Source organism: Acinonyx jubatus, chromosome D2 (assembly GCF_027475565.1).
Source record: "Acinonyx jubatus isolate Ajub_Pintada_27869175 chromosome D2, VMU_Ajub_asm_v1.0, whole genome shotgun sequence".
Lineage (NCBI taxonomy): Eukaryota > Metazoa > Chordata > Mammalia > Carnivora > Felidae > Acinonyx > Acinonyx jubatus.
Genome location: NC_069393.1, coordinates 81,915,898 through 81,939,750, shown reverse-complemented (window position 1 = coordinate 81,939,750; position 23,853 = coordinate 81,915,898). Strand labels below are relative to the sequence as shown.

Genomic DNA, 23,853 nt, shown 5'->3' with positions numbered 1-23,853 from the left:
GCTGGCATTTTGGTTGGAATTTCATTAAAACTGAAATCATATGGGGGAAAAAATGAACATAGTAACAACATTAAGTCAACTTAAAATAAACATATCTAGCCATTTGTTTGGGACTTCTTGGATTTATTTCAGTAAAGCTTTATAATTTTCAGTATGGAAGATTTGTATATATTTCAAAATTGTTATTGAGTATTTATATTTTTGATACTATTTTCAATGGTGTTTTTAAAATGTTTGTTTTTCGTTTATTTGTCTCTAGCACATAGATACAGTTAATTTTGTATATTGGCCTCTGTAGCCAGGAACTTTATTAAACTCACCTGTTGCTAATGATCTCTTGGGAGATGCTTTTGAAAGTTATATAAACACAATCATGGTATCTATACATGAAATTTTATTTTTTTCTTTTCCAATTTTATGGGGATTTAAAATTTCTTTCTTGCCTTATTGAACCAGGATCTTTAGTACAGCATAAAATTGGTGATATTGTACATCCTTGTCTTATTCTTGGCCTCAGAGGGAAATCATTCGATATTTTATCATTAAGTATAATGTTAGCTATAGGGTTTTTTTGGTCTGTTTGTTTAATTTTGTTTTGTATGGGCCCTTTATCAAATTAAGGATTTCACTTTTAATTTGCTGATGTATTTTATCAGGAATAGCTATTTAACTTTATAAAATTCTTTTTATTCATCCATTGACATTAGTGTAGATTTTTCTCTCTTGTTCTGTTAATGTAGTGAATTACATTGATTATTGGTAATTAACTCGATTTCATATTTTATTGAATTTATGAGGAAAATCCCAGTCGGTTATGATATATTATTCTTATTATTCTTTGTATATATTGCTGGATTTGATTTGCTAATATTTATTTAGGATTTTTGCATATTTGTTCATGTGTAATATCATCTTGTGATTTTCTTTTCACGTGATGTCTTTGTCATATTTGGTATCCTGGTTACATTGATCTCATCAAACAACTATCTGTAAGACTTTGTTTAAGATATAACTAATTCCTCTCTTAAATATTTAGTAGAATTCAAAAGTAAATCTGTACGGGCTTAGAATTCTCCTTGTGGGAAAATTTTTTATTCTTGATACACTTTGTTTAAAAGATATAGCATTATTGAGGTTTTCTATTTTTCGTGTGTGTCCATTTTTTTACATTGAATTTTTTTAATTACCCATTTTATCTAAATTTTCAAGCTTAATGGCATAAGGTTTTTAATCCACTTAATTTTCTCTTGGTTTCTAGAAGATCCGTTCTCTTTTTCATTCTGGATATTAGTGTTTTAGGTTTCTCTCTCTTTTTACTTTATGTCTTGCAAGGGATTATCAACTTTATTACTCTTTTCAAAGAATCAACATTTTATTCATTTCTCTATTATGTATTTGTTTTATATTCTATTGATTTCTGCTTTCACTATTATCGTTTATTTCTTCTACTTTATTTGGGATTAATTTGCTGTTCTTTTTCCAACTTCTTGAATTGGAAGCTAAGAGCACTGAGTTTAAGCTTATATAGATATACATATATTGATACAGTTGTATGCATACAAAATATATACATATATTTGTGTATATTCTTGTATTTCTTAGTTTCTGTTGTCGTTTATTCTTAAAGTTATATACTATTTGTAGTCATGCTTTTTCAAACTTCTAAGCGTTTAAAGATTCTCTAATTTTTTTCTGATATTGAGTTTAATATAACTGCCCAGTGGCCAAAGAACATAGACTATAAGATTTCAGTCTTTTGGAATTTGTTAACTCTTGCTTCCTGGCCCAGAATCTGGTCTATTTTACTAAGTGGGAGGTAAGCTCTGTGAGATTTAGTGTTCTATAGTTTTATTCAGTGTAGAGGGTTAGTTGTGTGTCTCATATCTTCTATAACCTTAACTATCTTTCTAGTAGCCTTTCAGTCAGTGGATGAGGGCTAAAAATTATTCCAATGCCATTGCATTTTTTTCCTTTTAGGTCTGTGTATTTCAAAGTTATTCTAATGGGGCAATTTGCAGGATTGTCACATCTTTCTGTTGAAATAGGTGTTATTCCTCACCTCGAAGTCCAAGTATCTGGTACTACCACAGGCATACAAGCTATACTGCTTAGTATTTCTATGGAATTCTTGTGTCTGCTATGTCCCTTTAAGCTTTTCTGTGTCTTTATGTATCAAATATCTCTGTAAACAACACTGAGAAAGAAGGGAACAGCAACCCTACCTCTTAAACGTAAGGTACGTGCAGGGGAGGAAATTAAGCATCAAAAATCACCCTTTCGGGAATGCCGAGGATGAAGCGAAGTTGTAGGAAAAGACTGAGTGTGTTTCAGGTGAGGTGGGAAGGGGAGAGAGACTCTGGGCATGTGGGACAACTTGTCTACCATGGAAGGGGTTTTCCAAGGGCAGAGCGCAAAGTTCTTTGGAGGATCATGGGATCAGAAACTAAGAGAGCCCAGGATAATACTGAAATGGGAATACAGGAAAGGAAGGAGGCTGGTTCCCGGTGGGGGGCCCCGAGGTTCCTAACCGTACTGGTGTCATTTTCCAGAGTGTGAGCCAAGCTGGGCATGTGCTTCGTTGACTAACAGATATCCCCCTTAGCCTTCTCTCTTCTCGGTGGGATTGTCATTTGTCTTTGTCAGCTCCTCGTTCGGGTTCATTCTTATTGTTGGCACCCTTTAAGTGCTACGGTATCTCGATGGTGAAATGGAAGTGCTTTCAGCCCTTGTGAGCCAACAAGGCAACAACAGGTCTCTGATGCCTGTCCCCCTCTGCAAAAAGGAGGGAGACACTTTACTGGCTCCTACTCTTCCAGACTCAGGAGCAGAGAGACCCCCGCCTGCAGAGAGAGTGGAGCATTTTCCTGGACATACGTGCAATGAATGAGTGAAGCAGGGCTGATGATGAATCCGGGCTGATAATGACTTACCTCAAGGCCATTCACACAATAGTCCAAAGTTTTCCCAGAATTCTCTTGCTCCAGTTCTTCCTCTAACAAGGGGATGCACACTGTCTCGAACTTCAAAAGGAGAAAGCCCCGTGTCGCCCCACCTACCAGGAATCCCCCAGCTACCTGTGAGCCCTGAGGTCATATGCTCCCCAGGAAAGCCAGGTAGGCTGGAGCTGCGTGGAGGGATAGAAAGCCATATTCAGGTTGCGGACTCCATAAATCCATGTGTAATTTCTAAATTGCATTGACCCCCTTGTGACTAAAAAACAGCTCATATAAATTACTTGAGAATAGGGATTTTCTATTCCCTACGATTTCATTACATAAAACATTGCTAAAGCCATTAACGATTGTGTTACAATTTGTTCAGTTTGCGTTCCCTTGGGAAGTGCCCACAGCTGACACAGGTTTGGATGTTGTTGGCCACTCTCATACACTTCTCTTGACCTCCCATCCCGGCCTTGGGTTTCCTGTCTTTGGACACCCTGGCATCATGTTTCGCAGGGACTAGGGTAAAGTGATGCCCACACTACCTGTTTGTCAGGTGTCGGTCCTCAGAGCCAACTCCATGACCCCCTCAGATGCCTATGGGTCTTGTTCTGCTCCTGACTCATGTACGGGGAAGGTCTGTGTCGTACTGGGATGTGGGGACTAGCTATGTCGCGCTGGGACATGGGGACTAGCAATCCACTTCTGTGGCTCACATGAAAGGACATAACTGGCTGGAAGCTACAGAAAGGCTTCCCAGCAGGTGTATTCCTGCGACCTTGAGAAGATCACATGACCTCGTGATTGAAGATTATCATTGACTTTCCTGGATTCATTCCTTGAGATTCACGGATGGATTCTAAATGTGGCCTTTGCATTTCCCGGTAAGTGGCATTAGATTTGTGGCCTAAAAATGTCCCAGGCAACGCCTGAGGTGCAGAGTTCCTACCTGAAGGCTCAGCACAGATGCCCCCCCTCCAACAACCCTCTCCAGATATGGGTGTTTAAATTTAAGTTAATTACAATTAAATAAACTAAAAATGCAGTTCCTTATTGTACTGGCTACACGTCAAGTGTTCCACAACCACGTGTGGAGAGAAGTAGGCAGGGATGAGCACTGGCCAGCGCAGAGGAGAACCTTCCGTCAGGGCAGAAATTCCTGTTCCCAGCGTGGCCCTAGACAGAAGACATCGTTCCTTCCCACACACCAGCAGGACGTTTATTGTCCCGCCTTTGTCGTAGCAGCAATCGCTGCGTGAGATGTCTACCTGTCTGTCTGATTGTCTTCCTCCAGGTTGGGAGAAAAAGAAACCTGGAGGGCCAGACCTCGTGCCCCTTCTTTGAGACTGCGCAGCGTAATCAGTCAATGAAAACCCGAGAAGGGAAATTCTGATTCAGCTCCCCCAACCCAGCAGAAGAGAGAAAACAAAGCAACTGGAGTAAACTGAGGTCGATGGGAAACTGCTGTAAGAAGCTGCCCTGAGCTTACACACTTTTTTTAAAGATTTTAATTAAAGCCACGCGGTTGACCGGCCTCCCTAACTTGGGTGAGTTAAGCCACCTGCGTGGTCTGAGAGGGAAGTAGAAATGTTAGGATCCGCTGGGTGAGTTTTAAAACGGAGACACGAAGATTTTACAATCTTGCAAGAAATTTACTTGTAAGGAAAACTAAAACAAAAATGAAAACTAAGACCTATTTTGGGGGTATATATTAGTTTGCTAGAGGTACCCCCAAGTGTCACAAACGGAGTGGCTTAAAACAACAAAAATGTATATTCCCACAGTTCTGGAAGCCAGGATGACATGAATGAAAGGTCTAGAGGAAGCCTTCCCGGCCTCTTCCAGATGCAGGTGTCTTATGCCTGTGGCCCCACCCTTCTTCTAATCTCTGCCTCTCTTGTCACATAGTCTTCTCTCCTGTCTCTTGTAGGGACACTTGTCATTGGATCCAGGGCCCCCTAGGGTTACCCAGGATAATCTCCTCTTGAGATCCTGACCCCAATGACAACTGCAAAGACCCTTTTTCCAAATAAGGTCACTCTCGCAGGTGCCAAAGATTAAGACATGGGTGTAAACTTGGGGGGGGGTGGTGGGGACCACCATTCAACCCTCTACTATCTGGTTCATATAAGGAACTAAAATACTTCTCAGTTCCATCAAAATATTTGGAAAGCCCAGGCCAGGGACTATGATTCGGAAACAATGAGCACAGAGAGCATGGCTGGTGGCAGCCTGGAGTGTCCCAGAGGAGGTGAAGGCTGAGGGTCTGCCACTAAGAGGCACCATCAGGGCCTGGCCCACAGAAAACGGGGTCTAGAGGAAAGTTGGTCTGGAGAAAGGCACGAACACACCTCCGCTTATCTGACTGGCTTTTCATGTCTGCCTGAGGGACAGTCCCCCTCCGGGGCTCCATCCATCCACTTTCAGCTTCCGGGTCCTCTGCCAGCTCTCAGGCCCAGAATGATGAATGAGCAGGAGTTCTCGTCGGCACGGGACAGTCGGAGAATATTCATTTCATTCCACTTCTGACCTTTTTGCTATTCTGCAAACCCACAAGGTCTGGGCTGCATAATAATATCTGAGGATCAGAAATGACTGTTTACAGTGTCATCCAATTCATGTTTACTTGACCTTATGGTTTTAGAGCCCATATTAATCTTAATTGCACTGTTAAAATATAGTAAATATCTTTATACAAATTAAGTGATAATAGAAATTTGCAGAGGTTTTTTTCTTTTAATGAATTAATCTTAAAATAAGCTGATTATACAAATCTTTCACCAAGCAATGACTAATCCAGAAGACAAACATTACTTTGATAAGATACATTCAAACAAACATTTTTGTGGCAAATATTAGCAGCATAACTGAGGGATGGCTTTCAGTGACTGCCATCTGTGAACATAAAGAGAGGTGGCCAGATGTGCCCCATGCTGACGAGTACATTCTAGAACCTTCCAGCCCTTTCTGGATTCGCAGTCAGTTACTGATGACTTCAGATAAAATAAACTGAAGCATCTTGGAGAAGAATATCACAAGGACGTTTTGTGAAATTCATGTGTTGAGGAAGAGCTGGAAAAATAGATCGTGTTAAACATGGTGCTCTTAAGCTATGTTTTCATTTGAGAGAAAATGCATTTATTCAACCACTGCTCAGTCTTCCCACTACCTAACAGACAGACACTGTTTCTCCTGAACCACTGGGATAATTTTAGCTTCACAAAGTAACTCATAAACTGACCTTATTTACTTCTTTGCTTTGGCCAACAGGAAGCTCAACACCAAATGTACATGACATTTTTAATAAAATTCCAGAATCACATGGTATGCGTTCCTTTTTAAAAATTAGTATTTATAATACACATGTAAAATATGAAGCATCATAATAAAAGTTAGACTCATGAACCACACCAAAATTAAAACAAAATCTTTGCCCCTGCCTTCTATCTCCTCCTTCACAATTCCCCTGCCCCCAGAAGCTACCTCCTCCCTGAATTTTATATCTATTACCCCTTGGCTTTGTTTCTTTAAATAGTGATATCACATATGTTATGTATGCCTGTACAATATATTGCTTGCTTATTTTTGAGTCTTAGAAAATCATATTATATCCTCCAGATTTTTCGAGAACTTTTTTATTGTATTTGTAGCACTTACTCATACTGTTGCATGTAGCTGAATTTCCATTGTTTTATAATTCTCCATTTTTAAGACAATTGTCCAAGTTAAGATAATTTCTTGGTCTTTTTCCTTGTTGATAAATCTAGGGTAATTTCTGGTTATGCTAGTAGGAGCAATGCTTTTTTGAATATTCATGTGCTTGCCTCCTGGCATATAAATGCAAAAGTTTCTGCCATGTATCTAAGTGTGAAATTATTTGGTTGAATATTCATATTTATAAAATAATGTCCAATTATATTCCAGAGTGGTTGCTACAAATTATACGTGGTCCAGCAGTAAAGAAAAAACCCTACTGATTCATGCCCTTACCAACATTGGGTGTTCTCGAACTTTAAAATTTTTGCCCAACCACTGGATAGAAAAGAACCTCACTGGGAGTTTTGCATCTCTAGTTTTCTGATTTGTAATCAGGTTGACCTTTATCTCACATGTTCGGTTGCTTTCGTGTTTCCTTTCCAGGAAAATGCTCCTTCCCATCTTTCGCATGGTTTGCTATTGAATCTGCCTTTCTTCTCCTTAGTGATTTATAGGAATCCTTCCGTATTCCAGGTATAAATTATTTTTCAGATATATGCATTGTGAATGTTTTTTCCCAGTTTATGGCTTGAAATTCACATCCTTCCTGTGTATTTTGATGAATTAAGTTCCTAATGAGTTATAGTTTGAAATATCAATCTTTTCCTCTATGGCATTTGTATTTTATGTCTTCTGTTTATTTTTTTTCTTTTCTTTTATTTAAATCCTTTTCTACCTCCAGGTCACAAATGTGAAAAGGAAAACTAAAGCCACTTTCAGAAGACAAGGGACTATCCTCAAGTCTTAAAGCCACCTGGAAATGGTTTTTTAGTAGGCTGTGAGACAGGGATCAAGTTTCCTTCTTTTTCATGAAAATAACAGTTGGCCCATGATTGTTTTACTAAATGGTTCCTTCTTTCCTCACTGATCTAGGATGCCCACCATAGACCACCCTGGCTCCAGTCTCCATGTTGCTGGGTGTCAGTTTCCGATTCTCTATTACACTCCATTGGCTATTTGAAAATTTGGGTATTCGGTTCATGAGAGTGCCACTTTTTATGACACTTTTTCACCAGATAGAAATCTGATGGGGCAAGTCTCAGCACTCCCTTTCAGCCATCTTGTGTATATAAAATAAGTATATATTCTATGTATATACTTGTCAATTTCTAGATAAAATCAAAATAACATGGGATGACGGGGTGGCTCTGTCCATTGAGCTTCTGACTTTTGATTTTGGCTCAGGTCATGATCCCCAGGTCATGGGATAGAGCCCTGGCATTGGGTTCCATGTTGAGTGTGTAGCCTGCTTGAAATTCTCTCTCTCCCTCTCCCTCTCTCTCTCTCTCTCTCTCTCTCCCTCCCTCCCTCCCTCTACCCCTCTTCCCCACTTCCCCACTCGTGGTCTCTCTGTCTCAAAATAAAATTAGACCTTTAAAAAATAAATTAATTAAATTAAATAACCTATTTACATTTATTTTTAGAATTGTATTGAAACTAGAGTACAATTTGTGAATAATTTGTCTTTATCTTATTGAGTCTTTCAATATAAACACCTGCTATAGTTCTGCATTAATTTAGATATCTTGTCATGTATTCATTTCAAGCTTTGGTTTCTCTCCTTATTTGGCCTGCTTTTTAACATCCTTCCAGATTCCTCAGATAGTTGCTTTATTCGTTCTCTCAAGTCTTTCAGTAGTAACCAGTGTGAGGGATAGGGCAGAGTACGATTATTCTATAGTTATCAGATTTTGAAGCCAGATATTATACACATAGCTCCTGGCTGCTGGTAAGAAGGACAAGGGACAATGCAAGTGAGCAGAAGTTAGGGCCGTAGGACAGGTAAGACACTGCAGTTACTAGGTGAACGGTCACGGCGACCAGGACTCAGGATGTCACAGCGAACACTCAGGTATGACCAGAACTGGAATACATTTTGAAAATCTATTCAGTAAGACTGAGTTGAGTGTTTGACTTTGACTCAGGTCATGATCTCACTGTTTGTGGGTTCAAGCCCTACATCGGGGTCTCTGCTATCAGCAAGAGCCCGCTTCAGATCCTCTGTCCCCTTCTCTCTTTGCCCCTCCTCCTCCTCTCTCTATAAACCAAAGAAAAATGATCCATAGTACCCATGGATGTTAAGAAGACAAAGAAATTGAGGATGTTTGCTGTGTTATTGAACAGAGGAATAGGGTAGTTGGTATTGCTATTTGCTGTTGGTACTTGCTAGATCAGGACAATTGGAGGAGGGGGAAGGGTATAGATATGCTCTGACAGCACTAAGTTTGAGACACCTCTGACATGGGGACGATGGATATGAAACGGAAGAAGGAAATCTAATCTCTGAAGTCTGATCCAGGACAGAGAAAACGAGAACTGGAAAGCGTGAGTGTGTATGTGGCGCTTAAAGCCAGTAAGTAACCCGGCGGGAAAGCAGAGAAGAAGGGCAGACAGAGAAGAGGAACAAAGACTGCCGAGAAGTTTGGCCAAGAAGGAGGAGGCAGCCAGGAGAGTAAGAATGAGAAGCTGAGAAAGCAGGAGAAAACCCAAGAGAGTTGTTGTCAAGAAAACACGAAGGGAAACATTCCAGGAAAAAGGAAGTGATAAAATCGCCTGCTGCACATCGGTCAAATTAAAAGAAAACATTTGCCGCCGACTTGGGCAATGAAATGGCCACGTCCATGCATGCAGGGGTGCACGTTTGGAGAGGTGGGGGAGAAGGCGGGGTCAGGGTGGGGCAAGGGAGAGCCAGCATCTTACGTACGGTAGCGTGTTGTGTAGCACCTCGTGTGCGCAGCAAGGATCCAAATGAGATCACAACAACGACAACTGACATCGAGGGTCTGAAATCCAGGAGAGGTTGTACATCTCCTTGTAATGCATACTTGGTTCTCTGAGTTGAGAGAAGTTTCTGATATGCTGACCAGACAGGTGGAACACGTAGAAATCAGGAGCGTACAGAACGTTGGGCTATCTCTTCGCTTACTAGTGGTCAAGTATTTCTCTTGAGTGTGGGTCGACCGGATTTAGCTCCCGAGTCACAGCATGGTTACAGCCTAAGATGCAAACTTCAAAAGTAAAAGTTCCAAGATTCTGAGAAATGTTTGCTTCGAAATCACTGAGGCTTTAAGATGAATACAGAACGGTTACCAAACCAATTTTGTTGTAATTAGAAGTGTAATACGTGCACAAGGAGGAAAAAAGGTCAAGGAGCACAGAAAGGTATAAAATAAAAACCTGATCTGCTGTCTACTCTTCACCACTGCCAACAGTTTATTTCACACCCATAGCATGTCCTTTATGTTTATATAAATGATATCAATACACTACTCTTTAACTTAGTTTCACTTTATAAAATATCGTAAAGATCATTCCGTGTCATCACATGCACACCTGACTCATTTTCTGCTCATTCTCTACCTAACTTGTCAATTTCAGGTCCCTTCTTGATTTGGATTTTTTTTTTCCCTTCTACAAACTATCCTGCGCCTCTCTGGGTGTTGTGGGTAAATATATCTACATGATGAACTCCTCATAATGGATATGCATTTTACGGTTTTAACAAACGCCACCAACCTGCCTCCAAAACGCTTTCAGTTTTCAGTTTTCAGCAAGTACTCTCACTTGCAGAGAATGAAAGTACCCATTTTGCCACAAACGTACCCATACTGACATGATCAATTACATCAGTGGTCTCAGCCTTTACCTTTTCTGGACCATGACCTGTGTCCTGTGGCTTCACAGGCCTTCTCACTGAAGGGGGAGCAGCGCTCCGCACAGACTGGGACTTGGCTGTGGGCTTGCTTTGGCATGAGGGGGCAGGCCTTAAAAGACACCATCCCTCCAGGGGGTACTTGCTGCAGATGTGTTGATGTGTGCGATGGTCAGAGAGAAACTCTGTGTCCCCTCTGGTCGGTCCTGCCCTGTGGGGCCCCTGCCATTTCTGCCAGATTGGTGGCTCCCGCCCTCAGTGGAGTCCCAAGGCCCTGGGACTATTCTGCTTTCTCTTAGACACCTTGCTCAAAAGCAGACGTCCCCTCATTTCCTTATTCTGCCACTTGAACAGATGGAGCCTACCTCCCTCTGCCTCTTCCTCTGAAATCAGGCAGGGAGATTCTTCTGGCCTCTGATGGTAGAGATGATCATCGGGTCATGGTTTATTAAGCAGACTCAGGGGTTTTAGCTGCAGACCCCTCTGCTTTCTTTCCCCACCCGGCCTCCTCCTCCGGGCCACACGGGGCGGGCAGGGCAGAGCCTCAGGGCCTAGCTTGCCTTCCATTTGCCCCACAGCCTCCCCAGGACCTCAGCGGGGGTCAGGCTGGGCCTGGGTGGGGGAGCCGTTCAGGGAGCAGAGAGGGCCCACGCGTCAGCAGGCCCTCACCCCACCCTTGGCACCCACCGGCTGTGCTCGCTCCCTAACCCTGCTGATGTCCAAAGCGTGTTTTAAAATCACCCTCCATTTTCTCCCTGTGAGCTTCCCGGTGCCCACAGATGTTCTTTGTCCTTCACGACAATCTCAGATGCTCCAAGGCCAGCCTTTCGAAAGGGGAGGCAGGGGTTGTCGGTGCAAAAGTATATTTGAAGCCCGACGCGAAACAGAGCAGAAGCAGATTATCGGTCAGGAAACAGAAAATCCCGAAATTAGTCTCTGTATTTACATACTCAAAAAGAGTAATAAGAAAACTCCCCCTACAGGCGTTTTGTGGTTAATGCAAAGTAAACAGACAAATGTCCTGCAAAATATTTGCTCATCTATTAAGACCATCCAGCGTATTTTCATTTGACTTCCTACGCACAAAACCATTTCCTCTGGCATCCAGAAACTTCCTTCTCCCGAGGAGACGGATCCTATGACAGGACCGCCCCTCCCCCTCTCGTCCCCGGGCCCCAACCGCCCAGCTCAACAGCAACGCCACAGGGGCTGTTTTTGCAAAGAGATGAAATTATCCTGTACATTTTTATTCCTATTCTCATAAATTCACTGGGCCAAAGAAAAGAGTTTTAATAGGGGAATATTTGATTCCTCCCGACTTGAGCATGAGGAATAAAAGAACGCGAGATGCCACATAAAAATCAGCTGTCGCCACAGCCCTCCTTGACCTTGGGAACAAACACATAATCGATAAATAACTAAGAGGCCGGCGGCTGGCTGCAACCCAGAGCTGAACTTCTTGTCTTTTTGCAAGGCTGCTCTGTTTATGTCATCACCTTAAAATTCTCACACCAGCTTGTATTTTAGGACCTGCACGCAATGGTTGTTTAAATATTTGGTTCCAAATTAGAAGGAAAGCCTGCCAGAAAATCACTTTGATTAAATAAAGTGGTGTTTTATGGGAATCCCTCCCAGCTGCCGCGGGAGAAGAAATGCTCGGCTCGCTGTCCGCGTTGGTCGTGGGCGTTCGAAGCGAAATTGGCTGTCCAGCGATGGTCCCGGGGAGACAGGAAGGTCCCTGCCGCGGCGACCCCAGGGGGGCTAGAAGGTGGGTTCGGGGTAACCTCCTGGTCACAAAAGAGCATTGTTCCTTCTGACATGCTTGTTAGTTTGCAGTGAACATCAGGAGTCCAAAAGTTGAAAAAGCTCTTGGTTTTTGTGAATGTATTCTCAAACCACTAATTATTTCCTGCTGTCTTGAGGTGCTAAATGCATAAACACATGGCGTCCTCGGCTTAAGAAATTAGGGCTTCATTTGTCTTCCAGACGGATCGGTGTGAAGGCCGATTCCATGCACTGGGGTCCTGCACGAATTAGGATAAACAAGGAGTCGGGTGTCCCCAGGCCAGGGCATCCCAGGTTCTGAGCACACGCCTCAGATGCGTGGGGACAGGCTTTCTTCCCCTTCGGACAGCGGGAGAGGGGTTTGAGTCTGGTCTCTTCCACGAGGCCCTTGACTCAGTAGCTCTGGAACACCCGCGATGCTTTAAACCGTGTGAATTTTGCCACATGGCAAAACGGTTTTTTGTTTTGACAGATAAAAACTCAGGCCCCATAGGTCTTGTGTGGACACAAGACGTACAAAAATATTTTGTCTGTTTGGCTCAACGAACATTCTCCTCTCCAGAGAGAGGCTCCGTACCTTCTGAAGCTCTGTAGCAGTGTGCCCTAAATTACATTAATGTTTCAGTTATTCTACATTAAATGTCAACACTTCAGAGTTAAATGTCAACACTTCATGGTTAATCATTTAGGGATGTCCCCAGAATCTGTCCTAGCTTCCGCAGGACTGCAGACCCTTTCCCCTGACCCAGACCCCCACACCCAGGCAGACGAGGTGGGATTAAGCCGGGCTAATTTCACTGAAGGAAAACAAGAAAGTAGCCACGTCCCCCAGGTTCGCATGCGAGGCCCTGGATCCTGGACAGACGTGGGTCATGGATGCCGATAATTGGACCACGCACTGCGCGAGGGTGTGACCAGATCCTCAGTGACAGCTGGTGGCAACCAGTAGGGTGTCCAGGGGCCATGCCAGCCCAACGTCCCAGGACATTAGCCACCACACAGGGTTCCGGGAGCCCAACCACCTGGCCCAAAGCTCGTGTCCACACGGCCAGAGGTGGATGTCACAACCCGGACAATTTCAGTAGTACTTTCCTTCTACACCAGCCTCGAGGCAGACACACTCCTCCTCAGGGAGACACAGGCCTTGCCTCCCCATTTGTTCTTCTGCTCTCGCTCAGGCAGGGAGGGGTGCACGTTGTCACTCCCAGTCTCAGACTGGACAAAGGGGAGTGGGGGAGTCAACCTGGGTGACAGTCAGGACATGGAGTGTAGTTTCTCACTTATCTCCAACCCAAGATGCGCCCAGTGGACAAATGAAACAACGCTCAACATCACCAGTCAGTCACCAGGCAAATAAAAATCAAAACTTCAAGGAAGTACCACCTCACACCCATTAGACTAGCTATTATCAGGAAAGTAAAAAATGCTTTAAAAATCTAAAAACAGAAAACAACAAGGTTACCAGGATGTGGAGAATCTGGAACCCCGAAGCATTGCTCGTGGGAACGCAAAATGGCACAGTCACTGTGAAAAGTGGTCTGGCGATACCTTGAAAAGCTGAATGTAGAATTATCATACGATCCAGGACTTGCCCTTCTAGGTATGTGCACAATGCTCACAGCAGCATCATTCACAACAGCCGAAGGATGGAAACAACCGACGTGCCCGTCGATGGAAGGATGGATAAAAATACATGGTGTCTGGACACGATGGGATATGATGCAGCCAGAACCTTGAAAACACGCTGAGTGAAATAAACTAGAGTCAAAAGTGCAAACGTTCTGTGACTCCACTCGAATGAGGCACCTAGAATAGACACACCCACCATGACAGGAAGCAGAATGGTGTCACCAGGGATGCGGGAGGGGGAGAAAGGGGCATCCGTATTTAATGGGGACAGACTTGTGGTTTGAGATGCTGAAAATGTCCTCGGCAGTGGTGATGGTCACACAACATCGTCAATGTCCTTAATGCCACTGGATGGCACACTTAAAAATGCTTAACATGGGAGACTGTATGCTATATATATTTTATGACAATAAAAAAATTAAATTAAATAAAAAGGGAAATGATACACAGCAAAGTTAATGTGTGTCCGCAGAGGGCTCGGCTGACCAAAGGGCCTGGTCCCTCACTCAAAACCCACCTCCCTTGGCCTCAACTTCGTTCTCTTTCTGGCCCCACTCCCGAGTGCAGCAACATCATAAAGCGTCTCGGATTTGAAGGAGGGAAATAAAGTTTCCGTGGAAACAAAGCCACGTGTCCGACACCGGAGGAGGCCCTGACTGGACATGCCCTCCGAAGAAGCTCATTCCCCTGAGGAAAATGCTATGGTCTGCATCTCCTTGGAGGTCCTGGAACAGACACGTATACGCCCAGAGATGTATCAGGCTAAGGATTGTGTTTGCTCCCATTTCATATTAGATGTCACCATCCTGCTTCACCCCCTAAAAAATAGATATATAGGATTATTACCAACTTAAAATCAGCTTTTTTTTTTCCTTACTAAAAATTCAGTATGAAACAAGGGTAATAGATTTCCCCTTGATTCCGGGACTTGTAGAAAACAGAAATGCCAATAAAAAAAAAAAATCACATGAAATATACACAATAGATCAATTGAACCAAAGTGGCTAGATTCTATGCAGTTAGTCTGGGCAAGGTTTATCTGGTTTTTCATGAAATATTCCCTTTCCCTGAAAAATGCAATTATGGCTATAAAATCATTTATTGGCCACTGTTCAGGGCATCTCCAATCACACGTCATAGTTTATGAAGTGCCATGAAAAGCAAAGAGAGGTGCTTTACCGAGTGGTAAAGGCCGATTTTATTCAATCACATCCTAAAGTATAGGGTGTACTTTTCTTCCGGAAACCCTTTTAGCATATCTTTTTATTTGGCCATTATTCTCGGCGGACATTGTAGATCTCCCCAGTAAATGAAACTGTTTGTCACATTTCAGTTACGCCAACGAGGATGAAAACAGTCCTCCGCGGACATCCGGAAAAAGACGAGTCTGAGGCGGGAATAGCCAGCAAAGTTCTGCCGGAGCCTTTCTCCAGTTTGTTTTGCAAACGTGGCCTTGGGATGTTATCCTGCCCTTCCTTCTCCACGGATGCCCTGCTGCTGGGTCACTTGGCATCAGCAGTGACCCCACGCCCCAGTGGAAGGGCACACTGTCTCAGTACGAGATCTGGAGTTTCATTCTTGACAACATGGATACACCTGCTTCCTCCTCCCTGCTCCTCTGCCTCCCCCTCTGATCCAGCACGGGGATCCATATCCAGGCTGCCCATGGCCAGCCATTCAGCCAGGCCCCCTGAACTTGGCCTTCACAGGCCCTGGCCTGTCTCGTGGGACTCTCTTTTCTCTCGTAGGTGGGGTTCTCCCTACTGTGGTCTCTCTTCATACCTGCCACCAAGCCTGTACCCTCTGCTTTTTCCTCTCCACTCTACCTACTGGAACTACCTCTCATTGACAGGTGCTTCCCTTTGGATCTTTTCCCTGCTTCCCAGCCCAGTGGAACAGCATCTCTCCAGAGGAGGACTCCACCTCCCACCCCAGAACATGTACTGTCTACACAGCCCATCTGGCCTTAATGCACGTGAAAGCAATCACAGCTACAAGGCAGGTGAGGAGGCTTTAGTTCCTCAACTAGGCTACAAACAGTTAGAAGGAAGGGATTGTGCAATATCTTCATTCCATTTCCACCCAGGATTTACCTTTGCAAATTCTCAACACATACAAGCTCACTGAGTGTGAGAATCCAGTGTTGTTTGAGCTACGAGGTGCTCATTCCTCCTGGATTTGTCTCCCGCTGTCTAGAAATAATAAACAAAGGTGGGTTTCCAATCACCATCTGCTACTCTTGGGTGTACATGGTCGAAGTTAGCTCTGGAGCCCCAAAGTCATTGAGGCATTCGTGGGCCCATCATCAAGGCATTCGTGGGCCCAGTCATTAATGCAGTCATATCCAAACACAAGAATACACGGTGAAGTGCTTTTTCCTCTTTGTGCCATGCAATGCCTGATTTGAACTCCGTTGTCTCAGGATGAGGCCAAAGCTCCATTTCTGGTTTTCAAACACCCCCCAGCACGTACTGATGAGAGCTTTGGCATTTGCAGAGCTCTTCCATGAACTTAGACAGGAACATCCACCCAAGAGACAAATATAGGCAAACAGTGGTAAGTCCTGGATTGAGGTTGGCAGAGGAAGCCCAGAGCATGGAAATAGAGCTCAGAGGCCCCGGAGACATTCCAAGCCCCTCTCAGGTTCTTGAGGGAGGAGACGGAGTCCCCAGAGGTCCCACTTCTGGATACTGAAAGTGTCCCGGAATGGAGACAGAAAGTCCCCTGTGGCCCTTGGAAGGGGGATGGAGAATTCTCACCGTCATTACCCTCAAAATCTGGTTGGCAAGTGGCAGCCAGAGCCCTGCCTTTAATGCAACCCGACATTTTTGACAATTAAGCATGAGGAGTTATACTGGTGTGTGTGTGTGTGTGTGTGTGTGTGTGTGTGTGTATGTGTGTGTGTGTGTGTAGGACAGGTGTGAGTCTTTGTATATGACCCATAAGTATAACAATATAATAATAATATATCAGATGAGCACAGGAAATTGAAATGACATGGGGTACTTCACATAATAAACATATCTTACATCACATAAATCATCTGTGCTCATCTATTAAAAGTCTGAATTATTCCATTGTGGGAGATTATACCAAATATTCTCTCGTTTCTTCTCATTGTTCCCTGTATCTCTGATTACATCTAACCATCAATTTTAAATGTATGTATTTGTATTGTGGCCTTCTCAATCACTTTAGTGAGTGATTTATCTAATTTTTTCCCATTTTTCTTATAAAGAATCAGCTGGATACATGTTTCAGTGTTTCTGCTTTCTTCCTGCTCCCTAATTTTTTCTAATACTCAGATTCTTTCATTTTTTCCTTTTATCACAACTAGTTTTATCCTTCTACTTTCTGCAGAAAACAATTCCTTGAACTGTTCATTCCTAATTCATTCATCCTTAATCCTTTTCTGTCCAGTACTAGAAGGGAAGAAAGCACAACTCAGCCTCTAAATGTAACTTTGGGCGTATCTAATGTTTCCTAGGACGAGGTACCCTCATTACAGTCATGTTTTATAAGGTACACAATTGTAATTCACTGTTTTCTCATTGACCGATGAGTCGTTTTAGAGATCTCATTTTAGATTTTAATTTTTGTAATTTTTTTTTTTTTTTGAGAGAGAGACAGAGCGTGAGCAGGGGAAGGACAGAGAGAGGGAGACAGAATGTGAAGCAGGCTCCAGGCTCTGAGCTGGCAGCACAGAGCCTGATGTGGAGTTCTGACCCACGAGCTGTGAGACCATGACCTGAGCCGAAGTCAGATGCTCAACCCACTGAGCCGTTCAGGCGCCCCTACAGATCGTGTTTGTTTGTTTGTTTTTAATTTTCCATTTGGTGCTTCTTGCTTAGGAGGACAACCATTCATACTTGTAGCTTTGAATTCAATTGGACTGTATGTCTTTTTGCTCATAGTTAACCTGTTACACGTTTGAGTCCGAAAGATTTGTTTGTTTCAGGTATGTCATTAGTGTTCACGTGATTATTGTTTTGCTCCAATCTGAGAGTGTTTTTCTTTTTTATAGGCATACTAAGGCCACGTACCTTTACTTCTTACCTTTTTAAGTGCTCGTTCTAAGGCTTTCTTGATTTTGTTTTGTTTTGTGACTATTGCTGTCCCGGATGTTATAAGATATGGGGCTTCTCTGGTTTTTGATTTTGCTGCCTCTGGATATGTGTGTGGTAGGACCTGTCCTTGACGTGAGTAGCCATAACTTTTACGATTGAAACAACTTGCTTAAACCTGTATTTCTCAATTTCTTGATGGCAGAAGTGAAGAAATACTGAATGTGTTATCAGTGCTGAAGGGGAGGTCACGTGCCCCCACGCTTTGTCCTGTCCCCCACACCCACCACTTCCTGTCCCACGTGTGTGCAAACTCAGGGTTTGGGGCCCAATTTCTGTAGCTGCATCATTATTTCTTCATATTCTGTAGCTTTCCTCTCAAGAATTACAATATTTTGGATTTAGGTTGTAATCCTATTGACAAGAGTGATTTCGTTTTGGTTTCGTAGTTTAGAAACCCACCTGTTCACGCCAGTCCCTTCGCACTACGACTAACTCCATTTAGGAGTTTTTGACTCTATTCATTGAATAAGATTACCTCTTCTACTCACACTTTCAGAATTGTTGACTCTGTAAATATTTATCGAATCAATAATTTATCCACCTCATGAGTTCATACATATTTTAAGCTTCCCTCCCCCCCCCCATTTCTTCATACATAAGCAACTATATGCCTGGGTTTAGCATTTGGGGTCCACGTGTCATTCTTTCCAAAGGACTGAGTCTGTCCTTTTATTGTCAATGGGCCAGCCTGCTCTTTTTGTGTTTTATTTAGGGGCTGTTTCTTCTGTGGTCTCTTTCACAGGCGAGTTGGTTTCTTTTCTCTCTCTCTCTCTAGGTGTTTCATGGAAATCTCTTTTATACTTTGAGTTCGTTGACTTTACAATGTCTCAGCATCCACCGCGTTTTCCAATCCCTCCTGTTACACCCAAGCGAGTGTCTCTAACCAGAAGCTTCTACTTCTTTGCTGCCTTTTTTCAGATCTACTGATTATTCAGAATTTGCACCTTTTTCATCTTCCATATTCACAGTCTGCACCCCAAATGAACGCAGCCCCTCGGCCTCCTTCTGCAGTGGGCTGGCCCTACCCAGCACATCCCCCACCTCATCAACCTGCCTTCCTCTGGTGCTGCTTTCGCTCACTCGCGCTTATATCAAGCTTCCAGTTTATGCCATAATATTTAATTTTTCTTAAATTTACTTACTGGATCAAGCAGCTGCCCATTCTCTTTTCTGGTCTTATCTTATCTTTTATCTCTACTCACAGGGTCAGGGTTTTGTTAATGTCCTTGAGCAGGCGAAGCTATAAATATTTTCAATTTTCTTCTATTTATTGAGCTACACCTTATTTCCAAGTGCACTCTTTATCTTTCCAATTCAGCTTACATCCTTGTCTTTTTCTTTCTCTGATTAATTTATGTCTGTATTTATTATCAGCACTCATCACAATACACGTACTCCTGACCTCCCTGGGTACGGCACTCGCCCCCCACCCGCCTCCCTTCCTCTCCACCAGTTTGTTCTGTGTATTTCAGAATTTGTCTACTTCTTTGTCCATTTGTTTTGCTTCTTAACTTCCACGTGTAAGTGAAATCATATGGTATTTGTCTTTCTCTGACTGACTTACTTAGCTTAGCATCATGCCCTCTAGATCCATCCGTGTTGTTGCACGTGACAGGATCGCATTCTTTTATATGGCTGAGTAGTATTCCGTAGGAGCCAATAATTCCATGATACTGAGTATTTGCCCAAAGAAAACAAAGAAACTACTTAAAAAAGATACATGTATCCCTATGTTTATTGCAGCATTATTTACAAGAGCCAAAATCCTGAAGCAACCCAAATGTCCATCTGTAGATGAATGGATAAAGATGTGGTGTGTGTATATATATATATACACACATATATACACATGTGTATATATATATAAATATATATACTGTGTGTGTATATATATATACATGTGTGTATATATATACATATACATACACACATACTGTGTGTGTATATATATATGTGTGTGTGTATATATACACATATATATCAGTGTGTGTATATATATATACACATACATGTCAGTGTGTGTATATATACATATATATGTACATATATATATGTATGTGTATATACACACACACATATGTATACATATGTATGTATATATACACACACAATAGAATATTGTCTTTTTCACTGCAGAATTTTTACATGAGCTTTGTGCTATTTTATTGCTGTATATTCTTCTTTAAGTAAGATCATTCTCTTTGGTTGTGTTCTTTATCCATATATAAATTGCCAAAACTCCTTGACACCCTTCTTATTAACCACGATACTGTTTTAATCCATCCCTTATAAACCATCAAATCTGGCCTCCCACCACTGCTTCCATTACTGATAGCTACCCTGGTGCTTGAGAGAGCTGGTGAGGAAACCATGGCCATGGGTAATCATAGTGGAAAATTTTGGTCTCTATACTCTCCCTGTGAATTCATTAGCCACCCTGCACCTGGAATCACATTCTCCAAGTTAAGGCTTATCCTACTATGATAAGGGAATGTGTCCTTGGTTTGTGATTATCACTGTGTTTGAGGGTAAATTTTGTCTTTTGGGGGGAAAATTATACGAAAGAGAAGGGCTCCATCCAGGCTATTTGGTTTCTGTTGTTATTGTTTTTGTTGTAACCTTGCATATCTTCTCAGACACCTTTCTTTGGGTGTGCTTTCCCACGACCAAGTCCCTGCTAGATTATTTCTCTCCTCTCACAGAATTAACGAGGTCAGAGAGGACAAAAACAGTGTCACACAATGGCTCTTGAATCCCCACTAACTTGGAATGTTTGTTGGTGAGTAGCAACGACAAAGCAAATCAAACAAACAAATCTCCCATATTTTCCTCAGCCCCCCATACTGTCGATCTCCGGCCTTGTAAACTGGTGAGTGCCCGTAGATTTTTAGGAACTCTCTCCATCCACCTCCCACCACACTGCCCAGCTTTTGGCGAAAGGACAGTTGCAAGCCGATTCCCATGCGAGTGTTTACCTCTGATGCCAGTTGTGCTCTGGAAATTTATGGTATGAGATTCATGGCATTTTTAAAAATCGGTAAATATTATAAATGGAAAAAAATAAACGTGTGAGTCTTCCTTGTTAGACCTGCTAACATTTTATTTCTTACTATTTGCTGTCAGACCACACATTGCCAGGGATGACAGTGATCTCCATGGCTGAGGGTGGCCCCAGCTGCCCATTGGCCAGCCAAGGAGTGAAGGATTGCTAACCCTGGAACGTGTTCGTTGGAGAGTTTGAAACATGGCGCTCAGCTCAAGGGCTCTCGATACCCAGGCCTTGGGGTTTGAGACAGTCCTAGTTCCTTGGTGCCATGTTTCCCAAGAAAAAAGGCCAGAATGTGTGCTGATTCCCAGAGATAAGCACAGAGCATGACATATTTTACGTATTTAACAAGGACACGGAGATGACTAGTTGGAGGAGGCGGGGGGCAAGAACAAAGTGTTGGTGGTAGAGACCCAGCCTAAGTCTCCATATTCCTTATCTGTGATGGCGGCTGCGTGAGCACTTCTGACTTCGATGTCGGGAAAGCTCTCTCAGTCGGAATGCTGATGGCCTGAAAGAAGAAGCATCTGCCGGAACAGAGCCCAGGTGCAAGCAGGTGCACATCTCCGACAGCCGTTCGGTCCTCCCCGAAGGATGTCTGCACGCAAAGCAAGGCTAGTCCTCAAGAGCCTCCAAGAAGTAGAGAGCGTTTCAGCATTGGGAATACAGTTGAACAATTAAATTGTGTCGCATTTGCAGTGAGTCAGGAGAGTGAAGGAGCCCAGAGAGTCCACACTGGCACGTGGGCATTTGCAGGACCCACGTGTGTGCATGGGCACGGGTGTGTGGGGCCAGGGGTTCTGCACATCCAGCCTGCCCAGGCCCCACTGAGGCCATCGGCTTTCCCGGCTTCCGGGAACTGCCTCCCATCACTCTCCAAAGGGGCCACCTGCACTCTTCGGCCAGGCGGAGTCACCTGGAGGACTTCTGGCTGCCATACCATTTCCCAGCCCTTCTCTCTCAGGCCTTCCTGGGAAGCCGCTCCCTGCAACTATCTTTTTAATGTTTATTTATTTTTAAGAAAGAGAGAGAGAGAGAGAGAGAGAGAGAGAGAGAGAATCTCAAGCAGGCTCCACGCTGACAGCACAGAGCCGGATTCAGGGCTTGATCTCAGGAACTGTGAGATCATGACCTGAGCTGAAATCTAGAGTCGGATGTTTAACTGACTGAGCCCCCCAGGTGCCCACAATAATAAGCTGATGTTATGAATATGTCAGATTTTTAAAATAAATAATGTCCATTTCCATAATGAATTTGAGAGACACGATTGAAACCATTTTATCTCACCATGCAGGTAAGAAGACAAGGGCCAAATACTGTGTCTGGAGACCGTGGAGGGGAGAAAGGACTGATGGATGTGAGACCTCTTGCTCTCGTGTTTTCCTTTGATGGCCTGGAAGTTTCCTTCTTACGAGGCTAACTTCTTGGCATAAGACTCCAAGCAGGATCCATGCTGTGTTAACATATGAGGCTTTGCTGAGCAGAAGTTTCTCTTACATGAAAGCAGGATCATTTTTCTAAAAAAGAAAAAAGACCTTAGTGGCGTAAATTTTGGATCTGCCTTAACACAGGTCCACCACTAAGACCCTCTGGTGAATATGCTTGCCCTTCTAGATCTCCTGTGCTCTCAGCCCCATGTTAGCAGGAGTCAGAGAACACAGAGTTGGCAATGTCACTGGTAGGTGCCCAACAACTGGGGTTCCACAAACTCTGCATTGCAAGAATGGAGACCACCGAACTGCAGCCCCCAAATCATACCATGAATCCTGCACCTGAAACCCAGAGTGCACTGCTTTCACGGCTCAGGGCTGAGCCTTCATACCCACCAGCAAGCATTGAACCTCCTCGGTACGGTGATACACACGGACCCCAAAATTCATGTCCACACAGGACCTCAGAATTAGACTTTCTTTGGAAGTAGGGTCTTTGCAGATGTAAGTGGTTAAGATGGGACCATCCCAGATCACCCCTAAGTTCAGTGCCTGGGTCTTTGTAAGAATGCCATGTGAAGACCGAAGCAGGAATTGGAGTGACATGTCTTTGAGCCAAGGACACCAACAATAGCAGCCAACGACCAGAAGTGAGAAGAGGCAGGAAGGAATCTCCCTCTGGGCCTCCCGAAGGAACCAACCTTGCCAACATCTTGCTTCTGGACCTCCGGCCTCCAGAACTGCAAGGGAGCAGATCTCTGTGTTTGAAGACACCCGGTGCGTGGTTCTTTGTTACAGCAGTGCTGGGAGACTAGTACAGATGGGCGATCGATTATGTTTTCTGTCCCTTCCGATTAAAAGGGTGTGTGAGGTTATGCACCTGCTGTGGTATCTGTAACTAAGTCTAATAATTTTTACACTGTGCCTATCAAAACTGGTCCTTCCCCCCCCACAACATTTTTTCCCCTAACACAACAAATCCTGCCATTTAATTCTTGAAAAATGAGACAACGGACAGATGTCCCCAGGGGGCCCAGTCTGTGGGTCCAGAAGCAGCTCCTCACACCAGTCTAGGACCTACTGGAAAAGAGAAGACACCTCTTTTCTCTTTCTCCTGGGCTTAAAACGCAAGCACACTAATTCAGGCAAGTCAGCGGTCGGAGGCGCTGCCTGCCCCAGCTCCACGAGGGGCACTGGGCGCCACAGCACAGACGTGGGTAGACGCTGCTGCCTTGGCTTCCTGCAGGCCCTTCCCCAACGCTCTCCTCCCTGCCTCCCTGGCCTGGGGGTTACCAGGGTCATTGCCTCCTGTGAAACTCACGCTTTGCATAAGAAAAGAAATACTTTCACTTCTAGATCTTTCAGCAGCTGAGTAAGTGAAATCAAAGCCCCAGTTGGTGGCCCTTGATCCTGGATGAGCCAGAGTCAGAAGGCGCCTGGATTGCGGTGTGGCCGCGGGCCCCTCAAGGCTCCCCCCCCCCCACCCCGT

The 23,853-nt window shown here is 43.8% G+C and overlaps 1 long non-coding RNA gene across 1 annotated transcript; it reads right to left on the bottom strand.

The window, feature by feature from the left end:
- Nucleotides 1-4,588: 4,588 nt before the first annotated feature.
- LOC128312587 (uncharacterized) lies at nt 4,589-11,274 on the bottom strand. The gene is made up of 3 exons (XR_008292061.1): nt 11,035-11,274; nt 9,400-9,703; nt 4,589-5,517 (listed from the first exon to the last, which is right to left on the bottom strand). It is a non-coding gene; the product is annotated as an uncharacterized LOC128312587 (long non-coding RNA).
- Nucleotides 11,275-23,853: the final 12,579 nt, after the last annotated feature.